This window comes from Saccopteryx bilineata, chromosome X, assembly GCF_036850765.1.
Source record: "Saccopteryx bilineata isolate mSacBil1 chromosome X, mSacBil1_pri_phased_curated, whole genome shotgun sequence".
Lineage (NCBI taxonomy): Eukaryota > Metazoa > Chordata > Mammalia > Chiroptera > Emballonuridae > Saccopteryx > Saccopteryx bilineata.
This window is the reverse complement of record NC_089502.1, coordinates 1,357,576-1,373,424: the sequence shown is the minus strand read 5'-3', so window position 1 is coordinate 1,373,424 and position 15,849 is coordinate 1,357,576. Positions and strand designations below refer to the sequence as shown.

Genomic DNA, 15,849 nt, shown 5'->3' with positions numbered 1-15,849 from the left:
CAACAAATTTAAGAAGATTGAAATCATATCAAACACTTTCTCTGATCACAATGGAATGAAACTAGAAATCAATCAACCACAACAGAAAAGCTCAAAAATTCTCAAACACATGAAAACTAAATAGCAAGTTGTTAAATAATGAATGGATAAGAATGAGGTCAGAGAAGAAATAAAAAATTCCTAGAAACGAATGATAATGAGCATACAACAACTCAAAATTTATGGGACACAGCAAAAGCAGTCCTGAGAGGAAAGTTCCTAGCACTACAGGCACACTTTAAGAAGCTAGAAAAAGCTCAAATAAACAACTTAACCCTGCATCTAAAAGAATTAGAAAAAGAACAGCAAGTAAAGCCCAAATGTAGTAGAAGGAAGGAAATAATAAAGATCAGAGCAGAAATAAATGACATAGAGACTAAAGAAACAATATAGAGGATCAATGAAACTAGGAGCTGGTTTTTTGAAAAGGTAAACAAGATTGATGAACCTTTAACCAGACTCACCAAGAAAAAGAGAGAGAGGACTCAAATAAATAAAATTAGAAATGAGAGGGTAGAAATAACACCTGTCACAACAGAAATACAAAAGATTGTAAGAAAATACTATGAGTTCTGTATGCCAAAAAACTAGACAACCTAGATGAAATGGAAAAATTCCTTGAAACATACAATCTTCAAAAAGTCAGCCTGGGAGAATCAGAAAACCTAAATAGACCAATTACAACAAATGAGATCAAAACAATTATCAAAAACACCCAACAAAGAAAAGTCCTGGACCAGATGGCTTCACAAGTGAATTCTACCAACTATTCAAAGAGGAACTAACTCCTATCCTTCTCAATCTATTTTTAAAAATTCAAGAGGAAGGAAGACTTCCAAACTCCTTTTATGAGGCGAGCATAATTCTGATTCCAAAACCAGGCAAAGACAACACAAAAAAAGAAAATTATAGGCCAATATCCCTGATGAATTTAGATGCTAAAATCCTCAACAAAATATTAACAAACCAGATCCAACAATATATGAAAAAAAATCATACACCATGATCAAGTGGGATTTATTCTGAGGAGGCAAGGCTGGTACAAGATTCGCAAATCTATCAATGTTATTCATCACATAAATGAAAGGAAGGAGAAAAACCACATGATAATTTCAATAGATGCAGAAAAAGCATTTGATAAAATCCAGCATGCATTCATGATCAAAACTCTCAGCAAAGTGGGAATACAGGAAACATACCTCAACATGATAAAAGCCATCTATGAGAAACCCACAGGCAACATCATACTCAATGGACAAAAATTAAAAGCAATCCCCTTAATATCAGGAACAAGGCAGGGGTGCCGCCTTTCACCACTCTTATTCAACATAGTCCTGGAAGTCTTCGCCACAGCAATCAGACAAGAAGAAAAAATAAAAAGCATTCAAGTTGGAAAAGAAGAAGTAAAGCTATTATTATTTGCAGATGATATAATATTGTATATCAAAAATCCTAAAGTCTCAGTCAAAAAACTCCTGGACCTGATAAATGAATTCAGTAAGGTGGCAGGATATAAAATTAATACTCAGAAATCAGAAACATTTTTATACACCAACAATGAACAGTCAGAAAGAGAAATTAAGGAAACAATCCCCTTCACTATTACAATCAAAAAAATAAAGTACCTAGGAGTACAGTTAAGCAAAGAGACTAAACACTTGTACTTGGAAAATTATGAAACATTGATAAAAGAAACCAAGGAAGATACTAACTAGTGGAAGCATATACCATGCTCATGGTTAAGAAGAATAAACATCATTAAAATGTCTATATTACCCAAAGTAATTTATAAATTCAATGCAATACCAATTAAAATACCAATGAAACACTTTAAAGATATAGATCACATATTCTAAAAATTTATATGGAACCAAAAGAGAACACGAATAGCCTCAGCAATCTTGAAAAGGAAGAATAAGGGGGAGGTATCACACTTCCTGATATCAAGCTATACTACAAGGACATTGTACTCAAAACAGCCTGGTACTGGCATAAGAACAGGCACATAGATCAATGAAACAGAATGGAGAACCCAGAAATAAACCCACAGTTCTATGGACAATTGATATTTGACAAAGGAGGTAAGGAAATACAATGGAGTAAAGACAGCCTCTTTAACAAATGGTGTTGGGATAATTGGACAGCAACCTGCAAAAAAATGAAACTAGACCACCAACTTACAGCATTCACAAAAATAAACTCAAAATGGATAAAAGACTTAAATGTAAGGTGAGAAACCATAAGCATCTTAGAAGAAAACATAGGCAGTAAGCTCTCGGACATCTGTCGGAGCAATATATTTGCCGATTCATCTCCACGGGCAAGGGAAATAAAAGACAGGATGAATAAATGGGTCTATATCAAACTAAAAAGCTTTTGCACAGCCTAAGACAATAAGAACAGAATAAAAAGACAAACTACACAATGGCTGAACATATTTGACAGTATGTCTGATAAGGGGTTAATAACCAAAATTTATAAAGAACTTGTAAATCTCAACACCAGAAAGACAAAAAATCCAATCCAAAAATGGACAAAAGAAATGAATAGACACTTCTCCAAAAAGGATATACAGATGGCCAATAGGCATATGAAAAAAATGCTCGGAGATGACGTCAGAGCAATGGCGGGGTAGGAAGCGATACCGATAAATCTCCCCCAAAACTCAACAAGATCTTCAATCAGAAACAGAAAAACCTATACTTGGAGCCTCCAGATGCTGTGCAATACACCTAAAGGTATGGTCGAGTGAAAAATTGGCTAAATATATAACCAAACCCCGAAGGAAATAGGGAGTAAGAAATGCTCCGCCTTCCTCACTAACCTAAACAGGGCGGCTTTCTCTGGTAACTGTGAATATAGAAACTGAGGCGGGCAAAGAGGGTGAATAGATCCAGGCCGCGGCACAAACGGCCGAATCAGGCTGTGTCACAGAGATCCAAGCCGAGGAAAAACTGATCCTGTGGCAACCCGGGTAATACAAGCTAACACTCGCGCCAAACCCAAACAAAGAAAGACAAGCAGAGTGGCCATTTTACCTGGTCTCCTGGTCGGCGTGCGCGCAGTTAGTGGGCGAGAGATTTCTTCCTAGGCCCCGAGAGTGGGTGCCCGTGTTGCCCCATGGAGAGGCAGGGTCAGAGGCCTTTCTACGGGCCGAGGGCAGAGTCTCTGGGCAGCCCCAGTGCCCTGGGAAAGCCACACATAGGAGGGAGTGAGAACTAATTCCAACGGTGGAGATTTTCCGTGCTGGAGGGGGATTCACTCAGAGGGAAACGCGGCCGGCCTCATATCCTGGTACGCGCGCGCAGATAGTGAATGAGAGATTCCTCTGAGTGCCTTGGCAGTGCGCGCCCGTGTTATCGCACAGAGGGGCAGAGTCAGGGGCCTTAGTGTGGGCCAAAGCGGAATCTCGGGCCGCCCCAGCGCCTTGCAAAAGCCGCGCACGGGGATGGAGCGAGACTCAATTCCAACGCTGCAACTTTTCCCTGCGGTTGGGGGTTTCACTCAGAGCATGATACTGCTGGCCGGATATCCTGGTCGCAGACAGTGAGTGACAGTTTCCTCCAAGCGCCCCAGAAGTGGGCGCCGGCCTGTGTTACTGGATAGAGTGACAGAGCCAGAGGTCTTTGAGTGGGCGGAAAGCCCGCCTGATTATGCTAGCAGCTCTGACTGACTGAGCCTTACCCAGAGCGCTGTGCGGAGTGGAAATAGAGTGGGGAGTTGCCAGCTCTTTGAGCCTCTTACTATCCAGGCAGAGGCAGCAGCAACCCCATAGCTGGATTATCAGGTAACTAATTGAGGAAGGAAAGACTAGGAGAAAGGCTCCAGGAACACGGACTCTCTCACTGTCAGAGCCTATAAATGCTAATGAGCCTCGACTGCCAACGAGACTAAAGCATAATACATGACATTGCCATAGAGACTTATCAACTGCAAACCTCTACCTGAGCAGGCCAAAGGGGCAGAACCCGGGGTACAGAGTCACCGACCAGGAAGAGGGAGAGAAAAGAAAAAGCAAGAAGATAACCTCTCAAAATCAAGAATAATCTGCAGACTTTATAACCTATCCCATTTTATTATATTTGTTCGTTTGTTTCTCTTATCGTCATTCTTCATACTTTTTTTTCCTCCTCCAATTTGGCCGATTAACTCTCTGCCGGTCTTACTCTCTCCTCTCCTTGAACTACACTACCCATAAGTGTTACATTTCCCATTATCTTTTCTCTTCCTTTCTTTCTATGAGAGTTGCACTCCAAAACCCTTAACTCTCTCTCCTTTCTTTTTTCTTCTTTTAGTGGTTCCCTCTTTTTTTTCTCTCTCTCTCTTTCTTTTCTCCCTCTATATTAGTTTCTTCCTTTCAATTTACATCTCCTCTCATTCAAACCTCAATAACAAACAAATTATCTTATCTGGGATTCAAACTTATGTTTGTGGCATTTTCGGGGGCTTTTACTTCACCTTTTTAACTCACTAGCAGTGCTCCCATCCCTGGCTCTCCATATTATCTAGTTCTTGTTCCACTAAATACAATAGTAATTTTTTAATTTGTCCCCCCATTTTTCCATTTTCCTCTTATTCCTCTCATCACAACTCTTAGACAACCAACACCTAAAAGCAAATCATTTTATTCTTGACCCAAATTTTTTCCTTATTTGCTTTTTGTGGGTCCATACACTCTTTTTTTTTTCTTTTTTCTTTTTTTCTTTTTTTTTTTTGCCCCTTTATTACTTTTCCCCAATTCAGGCCCTCCGTCACAGGCATTGTTTGTTATAATTCACAGTTCACCAAAAGATTTTCTCAAGAAAGAGGGGAGAGGAGAGGAGAGGAGAGGAAAAAAGGAGGGGGAGTATAATTTCCTTTTTTAAAAATTTTTATTTTATTTTATTTTTCTTTATTTCATTATTAATTTTTTTTAAAAAAAAACAACTTTTTTTGATTTTTTATTTTTTTTATTTTGTTATTTTTTTAACTTTTTATTCTTTATTAAATCTCATTAATACTATCAACAAAACCACCCTCAGATGCCATTAAGGAAGAGAAAATTGAATATCGTGGATACAAAAGAAAGAGACGTAACACAGCTAGATGAGGAAAAATCTATGGAGAAAAAATTTAATATATTGGAAACCTTGGAGCTAAATGACAGAGAATTCAAGATAGAAATCCTAAAAATCCTCCGAGATATACAAGAAAACACAGAAAGGCAATTTAGGGAGCTCAGAAAACAACTCAATGAACACAAAGAATATATGTCCAAGGAAATTGAAACTATAAAAACAAATCAAACAGAGATGAAAAACTCAATTCACGAGCTGAAAAACGAAGTAACAAGCTTAACTAATAGAACAGGTCATATAGAAGAGAGAATTAGTGAAATAGAAGACAAGCAACTTGAGGCACAACAGAGAGAAGAAGAAAGAGACTCAAAAATTAAAAAAATTGAGATAGCCCTACAAGAATTATCTGACTCCATCAAAAAGAATATTATAAGAATAATAGGTATATCAGAGGGAGAATAGAGAAAAAATGGAATGGGGAACATACTCAAACAAATAATAGATGAGAACTTCACAAGTCTGTGGAAAGAACTAAAGCCTCAAGTTCAAGAAGCAAACAGAACTCCAAGTTTTCTTAACCCCAACAAACCTATTCCAAGGCATATCATAATGAAACTGACACAAACCAACAGCAAAGAAAAAATTCTCAAGGCAGCCAGAGAAAAGAAGAATACAACATATAAAGGAAGGCCCATTAGATTATCTTCAGATTTCTCAGCAGAAACTCTACAAGCTAGAAGAGAGTGGACCCCAATATTTAAAGTCCTGAAAGAGAGGAACTTTCAGCACGAATACTATACCCATCAAAGCTATCCTTCAAATATGAAGGGGAAATAAAAACATTCACACATACAGAAAAGATGAAGGAATTTATCATCAGAAAACCCCCACTCCAGGAATTACTAAAGGGGGTTCTCCAATCAGATACAAAGAACAAAAAAAAAAAAAAAAAAAAAAACAGAGCCACCAGTAAAAGCTCCAAGAAGTACACAATAAAACCAAATTTAAACTGTGACAACAACAAAAAGAAAGAGGGGGAGAAGATGGAGAATAACAGTAGCAAAGGACGATGGAGTGCAAAAGTACTCACAAAATAGTTCGCTACAATGAACAGGGTAGGGACCCTTTTCATTACTCAAAGGTAACCACCATTGAAAAAACCACCACAGAAGCAGATGAGATAAAAAAGATAGCAACAGAGGAATGATGTATGGAATACAACCAAATAAAAACGAAAGATAGAAAAACGAAAGAGAAGAATCAAAGAAGACACAAATCTAACAGAAAGCAAGATATAAAATGGCAATAGGGAACTCACAAGTATCAATAATTACAATAAATGTAAACAGATTAAACTCACCAATAAAAAGGCACAGAGTAGCAGAATGGATTAAAAAAGAAAATCCAACTGTATGCTGCCTACAGGAAACTCATCTAAGTAACAAGGATAAAAACAAATTCAAAGTGAAAGGCTGGAAAACAATACTCCAAGCAAATAACATCCAAAAAACAGCAGGTGTAGCAATACTCATATCAGATAATGCTGACTACAAGACAGAAAAAGTACTCAGAGACAAAAATGGCCATTTCATAATGGCTAAGGGGACACTGAATCAAGAAGACATAACAATTCTTAATATATATATGCACCAAACTAAGGAGCACCAAAATATATAAGACAGCTACTTATTGATCTTAAAACAAAAACTGACAAATACACTATCATACTTGGAGACCTCAATACACCGCTGTCGGCTCTAGATCGGTCATCCAAACTGAGAATCAACAAAGAAATATTGGCCTTAAACAAAACACTAGAGCACCTGGATATGATAGACATCTACAGGACATTTCATCCCAAAGTGACTGAGTATACATTTTTCTCCAGTGTACATGGATCATTCTCAAGAATTGACCATATGTTGGGCCACAAAAACAACATCAGCAAATTCAGAAAAATTGAAGTTGCACCAAGCATATTTTCTGATCATAAAGCCTTGAAACTAGAATTCAACTGCAAAAAAGAGGAAAAAAATCCCACAAAAATGTGGAAACTAAACAACATACTTTTAAAAAATGAATGGGTCAAAGAAGAAATAAGTGCAGAGATCAAAAGATATATACAGACTAATGAAAATGACAATACGACATATCAGAATCTATGGAATGCAGCAAAAGCAGTGATAAGAGGGAAGTTCATATCACTTCAGGCATATATGAACAAACAAGAGAGAGCCCAAGTGAACCACTTAACTTCCCACCTTATGGAACTAGAAAAAGAAGAACAAAGACAACCCAAAACCAGACAAAGAAAGGAGATAATAAAAATCAGAGCAGAAATAAATGAATTAGATAACAGAAAAACTATAGAAAAAGTTAATAGAACAAGGAGCTGGTTCTTTGAAAAGATCAACAAAATTGACAAACCCTTGGCAAGACTTACCAAGGAAAAAAGAGAAAGAACTCATATAAACAAAATCCAAAATGAAAGAGGAGAAATCACCACGGACACCATAGATATACAAAGAATTATTGTAGAATACTATGAAAAACTTTATGCCACTAAATTCAACAACCTAGAAGAAATGCATAAATTCCTAGAACAATACAACCTTCCTAGACTGAGTCAAGTAGAAGCAAAAAGCCTAAACAGACCTATCAGTAGAGAAGAAATAGAAAAAACCATGAAAAACCTCCCCAAAAATAAAAGTCCAGGACCTGACGGCTATACCAGCGAATTTTATCAAACATTTAAAGAAGACTTGGTTCCTATTCTACTCAAAGTCTTCCAAAAAATTGAAGAAGAAGCAATACTTCCAAACACATTTTATGAGGCCAACATAACCCTCATACCAAAACCAGGCAAGGATGGCACAGAAAAAGAAAACTACAGACCAATATCTCTAATGAATACAGATGCTAAAATACTAAACAAAATACAAGCAAATCAAATACAACAACATATTAAAAAAATAATACATCATGATCAAGTGGGATTCATCCCAGAATCTCAAGGATGGTTCAACATACGTAAAACTGTTAACGTAATACACCATATCAACAAAACAAAGAACAAAAACCACATGATCTTATCAATAGATGCAGAAAAGGCTTTCGATAAAATACAACACAATTTTATGTTTAAGACTCTCAACAAAATGGGTATAGAAGGAAAATATCTCAACATGATAAAGGCCATATATGATAAACCATCAGCTAACATCATATTAAATGGCACTAAACTGAAGGCTTTCCGCATTAAATCAGGAACAAGGCAGGGTTGTCCACTCTCTCCACTCCTATTTAATGTGGTACTAGAGGTTCTAGCCAGAGCAATCAGACAAGACAAAGAAATAAAAGGCATCCATATCGGAAAAGAAGAAGTAAAGGTATCACTTTTTGCAGATGATATGATTTTATACATCAAAAACCCCAAAGAATCCACAAAAAGACTACGAGAAACAATAAGCCAATACAGTAAGGTCACAGGATACAAAATTAACATACAGAAGTCAATAGCCTTTCTATATGCCAACAATGAAACAACTGAGAAGGAACTCAAAAGAATAATCCCCTTCACTATTGCAACAAAAAAAATAAAATACTTAGGAATAAACATAACAAAGAATGTAAAGGACTTATATAATGAAAACTATAAACTATTGTTAAGGGAAATCGAAAAAGATATAATGAGATGGAAGAATATACCTTGTTCTTGGCTAGGAAGAATAAATGCAATCAAGATGGCTATATTACCCAAAGCAATATACAAATTTAATGCAATTCCCATCAAAATTCCAATGACGTTTTTTAAAGAAATAGAGCAAAAAACATCAGATTTATATGGAACTATAAAAAACCCCGAATAGCCAAAGTAATCCTAAAGAAAAAGAATGAAGCTGGGGGCATTACAATACCTCACTTCAAACTATATTGTAGGGCCACGACAATCAAAACAGCATGGTATTGGCAGAAAAATAGACACTCAGACCAATGGAACAGAATAGAAAGTCCAGAAATAAAACCACATATATATAGTCAAATAATTTTTGATAAAGGGGCCAACAACACACAATGGAGAAAAGAAAGCCTCTTCAATAAATGGTGCTGGAAAAACTGGAAAGCCACATGCAAAAGAATGAAACTGGACTACAGTCTCTCCCCCTGTACAAAGATTAACTCAAAATGGATCAAAGATCTAAACATAAGACCTGAAACAATTAAGTACATAGAAGAATGTATAGGTACTGAACTCATTGACCTGGGTTTTAAAGAGCATTTTATGAATTTGACTCCAATGGCAAGAGAAGTGAAGGCAAAAATTAATGAATGGGACTACATCAGACTAAGAAGTTTTTGCTCAGCAAGAGAAACTGATAACAAAATAAACAGAAAGCCAACTAAATGGGAAATGATATTTTCAAACAACAGCTCAGATAAGGGCCTAATTTCCAAAATATACAAAGAACTCATAAAACTCAACAACAAACAAACAAACAATCCAATAAAAAAATGGGAAGAGGATATGAATAGACACTTCTCCCAGGAAGAAATACAAATGGCCAACAGATATATGAAAAGATGCTCATCTTCTTTAGCTATTAGAGAAATGCAAATCAAAACGGCAATGAGATACCACCTCACACCTGTTCGATTAGCTGTTATTAGCAAGACAGGTAATAGCAAATTTTGGAGAGGCTGTGGAGAAAAAGGAACCCTCATACACTGTTGGTGGGAATGTAAAGTAGTACAACCATTATGGAAGAAAGTATGGTGGTTCCTCAAAAAACTGAAAATAGAACTACCTTATGACCCAGCAATCCCTCTACTGGGTATATACCCCAAAAACTCAGAAACATTGATATGTAAAGACACATGCAGCCCCATGTTTATTGCAGCATTGTTCACAGTGGCCAGGACATGGAAACAACCAAAAATCCCATCAATAGATGACTGGATAAAGAAGATGTGGCACATATACACTATGGAATACTACTCAGCCATAAGAAATGATGACATCGGAACATTTACAGCAAAATGGTGGGAAAAAAAATCAGAAAAAACCAGGAACTTTATTATTCCATACGTAGGTGGGACATAATAGTGAAAATAAAAGACATTGATAATAGTGTGGTGGTTACGGGGGGGAGGGGGTAATGGGAGAGGGATAGGAGGTGGGGAGGAGCACAAAGAAAACAAGATAGAAGGTGACAGAGGACAATCTGACTTTGGGTGGTGGGTATGCAACATAATTGAACGACAAGATAACCTGGACTTATCTTTTAATATATGTATCGTGATTTATTGATGTCACTCCATTAAAAAAATAAAATTTAAAAAAAAATGGGCAAAAGAAATGAATAGACACTTCTCCAAAGAGGACACACAGATGGCCAACAGACATATGAAAAAATGTTCAACATCACTAATCATTTGAGAATTAAAACCACAATGAGATATCTTCTCACACCAATCAGAATGGCGCTCATCAACAAAACAACACAGAATAAGTGCTGGTGAGGATGTGGAGAAAAGGGAACCCTCCTGCACTGCTGGTGGGAATGCAGACTGGTGCAGTCACTGTGGAAAACAGTATGGAAATTGCTCAAAAAATTAGAAATGGATCTTTCCTTTGACCCAGCCATCCCACTTATAGGAATATATTCCAAGGACACCATATCACTGACTGAAAAAAGAAATGCACCCCCATGTTTATGGCAGCATTGTGCACAATAGTGAAGATCTGGAAACAGTCTAAGTGTCGATCAGTGGACAAGTGGATTAAAAAGCTGTGGTACCTATATATATAATGAAATACTATGGGGCTATGACGAAGAAGGAAATACTACCTTTTGCAGAAGGATAGATGGACCTGGAAACTATTATGTTGAGTGAAATAAGCCAAACAGAGATAGAAAAATATTATATGACCTCACTCATTTGAGGAGTCCAAGGAACAATGTAAACCTAGGAATGGAATATAACCTGAGGGAAAGAGGGAGAAAGCTGTTGGGAGGGTGTCAGGGAGATGTTGGGAATACCGGGGGGGATACTTTTGGGGAGGCACTAGAATCTATGTAAGCACAATAAATAAATTAATAATAAAAAGATGCCATGATCTGTATGATGCAAGTCATATCAAAATTCAGAATGAAATTCTCATCAAAATTCTCCCCATAAGTAGCCTTGCCATCTGTATAATTATCACGTGCAAAGACACCACTCTGGCACATAAATCCTGGAGTAATTACTTGAAAGCAGTAACTTCTACAACCAAATATTTTTTCCCCAGTCCTCACAGCATTAAAGTTTTCTGCTGTCTTTGGAACTTTGAAAACTGCTTGATGGAGACGTGTTACAAGGGCATCAATAACAATGTCCAGAAAAAAGTGCAGTTCACCATGGCTGAGCATGGGCAACTCCAAATCAGTGCTGTGCTGTTGCAGTGCCTCTCTCTAGTTTCTGTCATTGCCTCTATTTAGTAGTTTCCAAGGAAGGAAATCACTTCCAAAAGCTTTCTGTGGCAACAACTGGATCATAGTGAAAATTGAGTATCACAATTTTAATCTAGATTATCTGGTAATCATTGTTGGTGGGATCTTTCATTTTTCTGGAATTTTGTTTGTATTAGAGGGAGTTCAACACTGCCAGTTTCTCCACAATCCATCTGGTTTGTGCAATAGGACAAAAGAACTATGCATGCCCAGCATATTCTTTCCTTTTACTTCTGCTCACTTACCCAGAGTGTACTTTTGCTGTGCATACTGAGTAGGCTCTGCACCATAGGTTTCATAGTGAGCAAGACCTGGGTGCTTCATTCCAGGAGCTGAAACCACTTAGTGAGGAGTCATACAAGTAAATAAACAAGAAGAAGTAATAAAAATAAAATGTGAGAACCCCGGTGGTAGAGGAAAACTCTTGGGGCCTAAAGGAGGTACATATGACCAACTGCATTATCAAGTATCTAATATTAAAAAGTTTAAGTCAGATAAATATTTACTGAACAACAACTTGTGATTTGCTCTTTCAGCACATATATTAAATGTCTCCTCTGGGTAAAGCCCTGTGCTAAGAACTAAAGATATAAGAAAAATAACATACAGTCCATGTCCTTAAGGAACTCATATTCTAATGGGGAACACCTCTAAGTTAATTAAAACTTTCAGTAGAGTGAAGAGATGGGACATGCAAGAATAATTGTTGGAGAACAGAGAAATGGCCATTAGTGCAGCCCAGTTACCGCGGAAGGCTGCCTAGAGGAGATAACTTCTGAATTGATTCTGAAGGAATGAAGATAATTTAATGAGTTGAAAAATATGGGCACTTTAGGCTTGTCTGGGTAGCTCAATTTGTTAGGGTAACATCCTGAAGCATAAAAGTTTCTGGTTTGATTCTGGTCAAGGCACATACAGGAACAGATTGATGTTTCTGTCTCTCTCTCTTCCTCTAAATACATGCAAGTTCAATCCAGACAGATGAAATAGCATAGTCAAGAGAAACTTGGTTTTGATCCTTTGTAAATACAAATCAGATGGGGATAAGTCTAAAAGTAGTGGTCAAAGGATTTTGGGTTATAAAGATCCAAGGAATAGTTGATGAGGGCCTGAGCTAGGTCAGTAAGAGAAGTAAAAGTAAACAGAGAGATGTGGAATTTTTTGCGAGGTAGACTGATGAATGCATGGTTAGATGTGTGGCTGATAGAGAAGAGATCATCTATAATGACTTTCAATTTTCTGGTTTGTGTTCTGCTAATATTAGAGATATAGTAGGAGTAGGGGTGGTGGAGGTGGGAGGAAGATAATGAGCTAAATTTTGGACACATCAAATTTGAGATCTCTCTGCATCATCCAGGTGAAAGATATTTTGCAAAATGATTAACCTTGTTACTTCCTCTTCTTTTCTGATCTAAATCTAGGGTTTCTTTTGAAGTAATCTTAAACAGACATAGAAGTAACACCTAAGAAGACTTGGAATTCTACCAGATATAGAATAAAAAATGAAACTCATCAGATCTTACTAATTTCTCTGTGTCTCCCTATTTGATGTGCTTGCTATTCCTGCTGAAGTTGTCTAAGTAACAATACCACAAAATACTCTGGGAGAAAAATTAAATTGGCAAAATTGTCACAAAATATACCTTTTTTTCACACACATTGTGGTTTCTTTGGTAAATAAGAGAAAAATAAACCATAAACACAAAATAATTGCATGCCCATGTTCTTCTAAAATGACTATTGAGGGAAGAAAAAAAATGTGTTGGTTTTGTTTTTATTTCTGTCACTTTTTAATTAACCTTGTTGATATATAATTCACATATCATACAACCAAAGCATTTGTTGTCACTCCTAAGATGGTGTAACTTCAAGCATGAACACAGTTACCCTAAAATAGTAGTGGTTTTAGTGTGGATCTCTTTGTCTCTTTTCTTACTATCTCTATTAAGCTGTCTGTCTCCTTTTGTTAGGCTGCACTAATTTCTGAATAATTTCTCTACTGTTTTCAACAATTTGGGGAGGCATAGATAGATTCAATTTACTTCCAACAGAGTTAGCTTCACAATACAAGTCTTTGAAGTTTGCTTTAACTCCAGGAGGGCTCTTCTTAGCTGTGTTATCTCTGTTAGACAATATGGACTATGTTTTGTCTTGTTACTCTCCAAGGGTCACCAACTTCTTAGTTGCTCACTATCAAAATCTCCACTCTTTTTGAGAGCACATGTAGGCTTGAATTTCCACATATTTTTGCAAAAAGTCCCTTCCTTTGTGGAACACTTTAGAACTTTCTGTTGTTTTGGACTGACTCTCCCCCTGAGCCATTATTTTGAACATTGGATGGAGATAGTAGCTTCTGGTTTCTTTAGTTTTCTTCTTCCAGTATGGAACCTCTGCTCTACAAGCTAATAGGGGATGAACATGATCAGGGTCCCAGTATTCTTTCTAAAATATATAAAGTACTCATACAAATCAATAGTAAAAATAGAAACAATTCAATTTTAAAAATGGGCAGAAGGTCCGAATAGACAATTTTCCGAAGAAGAAACACAGATGGCCCAACAGGTACATAAAAAGGTGCTCCACATCACTAATCATCAGGGAGGTGCAAATCAAAACCACAAATAAAATATCACCTCATACGTGTTAAAATAGCTATAATCAAAAGCATAAGATATAACAAGTGTTGGCAAAGATGTGGAGAAAATGGAACCTTGGTGCACTACTAGTAGGAAACATAAATTAATACAACTACTATAGAAAACAGTATGGAGGCTCCTCAAAAAATTAAGAATAAAAAAACAATATGACCCAGAACTTTTACTTCTGGGTATTTATCCAAAGGAAACAAAAATACTAACTTGAAAAGATATACTTTCATGTTCATTGCAGCATCATTTATAATAGAAACAAGCTAAGTGCTTATCAATGGATAAATAGATAAAAAACACACACAGGGAGAATGGAATATTAACCACAAAAAGGAAAAAAAATATTGCCATTTGGGACAACATAGATGGACCTAGAGGTATTATGCTAAATGAAACAAGTTAGAGAAGTACAAATATCATACGATTTCATTTGTAAGAGGAATTAAAAAATATATATCTCAGGTGGTTTTCAAAGACAGAGGAGAGAGGTTGAGCAAAGTGGGTAAAGGAGATCAAGAGAAACAAACTTCTAGTTACAAAATAAATAAGTTATAGGAATGTAATTAACAACATGGTTTATATTATATTGATTGCATATTTGAAAGTGGCTAAGAGAATGGATCTTAAAAGTTCTCATCACAAGAAAAAGATTTGTAATTATGTGTGGTGATCACTGGGGAACAAAATTTTTGTTGCATCCACAAAACACTTGTTCTTACTTAATTCGAGTGTGCTAATCTCAAATCTGACATTAGTTTTTCTCTGTAAGCTACAGGTTTTTTTTAATTCAAGATTTTAGGTTTTCATCTTATAAAATTTTCAACATTTAGTGTAATATAATGAAGTAGGATGTCTTCTTGGGCATCATCTTTGTGAAAATATAATAACTTATATAATGCAGTAAATATACTCATACACTAAGAGATATAATTGCATCAGTATTTGTCTAAAATTTTGAAATAGAACATATTAAAACACTTATTTTAATCACAAAATTTACGCAAAACTTATTTAAATTTCATTCAGGCAAAAATTTGCGTTTGTAGCTCTTGCGTTTTTGTACTTGTTAAGGAAAATCTAGTATGATGCTCCAGCAGTAGTCTGTCTGCTCATCACTAACAGCTCCAAGATTTTTGGGAAACTTATCAAGGTGACTGTTTAGGAAGTGAATCTTAACGCTCATGTTACATCTAATCTCACAGAAAGACAACAGCATCCTTTGAGCCAGAAGTTCATAGTTTTCTGATTTTTTGTTGCCAAGGAAGTTCTTTGAAACTGCCACAAAAGACTGCCATGCTGCTTTCTCCTCCATATTTTTCTTCCTGGCAAATTCTTCATTACATATGAGGGTTCGAATTTGAGGTCTGTTGAATACACCTGCTTTTATCTTCATGAAAGACAAGGCAGGAAAAGCAGAAATAATATGTTGAAAGCATTCACTTTCTCTATTCAAAGCCTGAACAAACTACTTCATTAAACCAAGTTTGATGTGAAGTGGGGGGAAAATGATCCTGTCTCGATTAACTACAGGTTCATTCACAATATTTTGTACCTCTACTTCCAGAGCTTCACGTTTTGGGCACTCCTTCTGTGTCCAGTGTTTCTCCCGAG

At 36.4% G+C, this 15,849-nt stretch overlaps 1 pseudogene; it reads right to left on the bottom strand.

Annotated features, from left to right (window-relative positions):
• LOC136317325 (peptidyl-prolyl cis-trans isomerase A pseudogene) overlaps nt 1-11,499 on the bottom strand; it is a 29,340-nt pseudogene extending 17,841 nt beyond the window's left edge.
• Between the last annotated feature and the right edge of the window lie 4,350 nt (nt 11,500-15,849).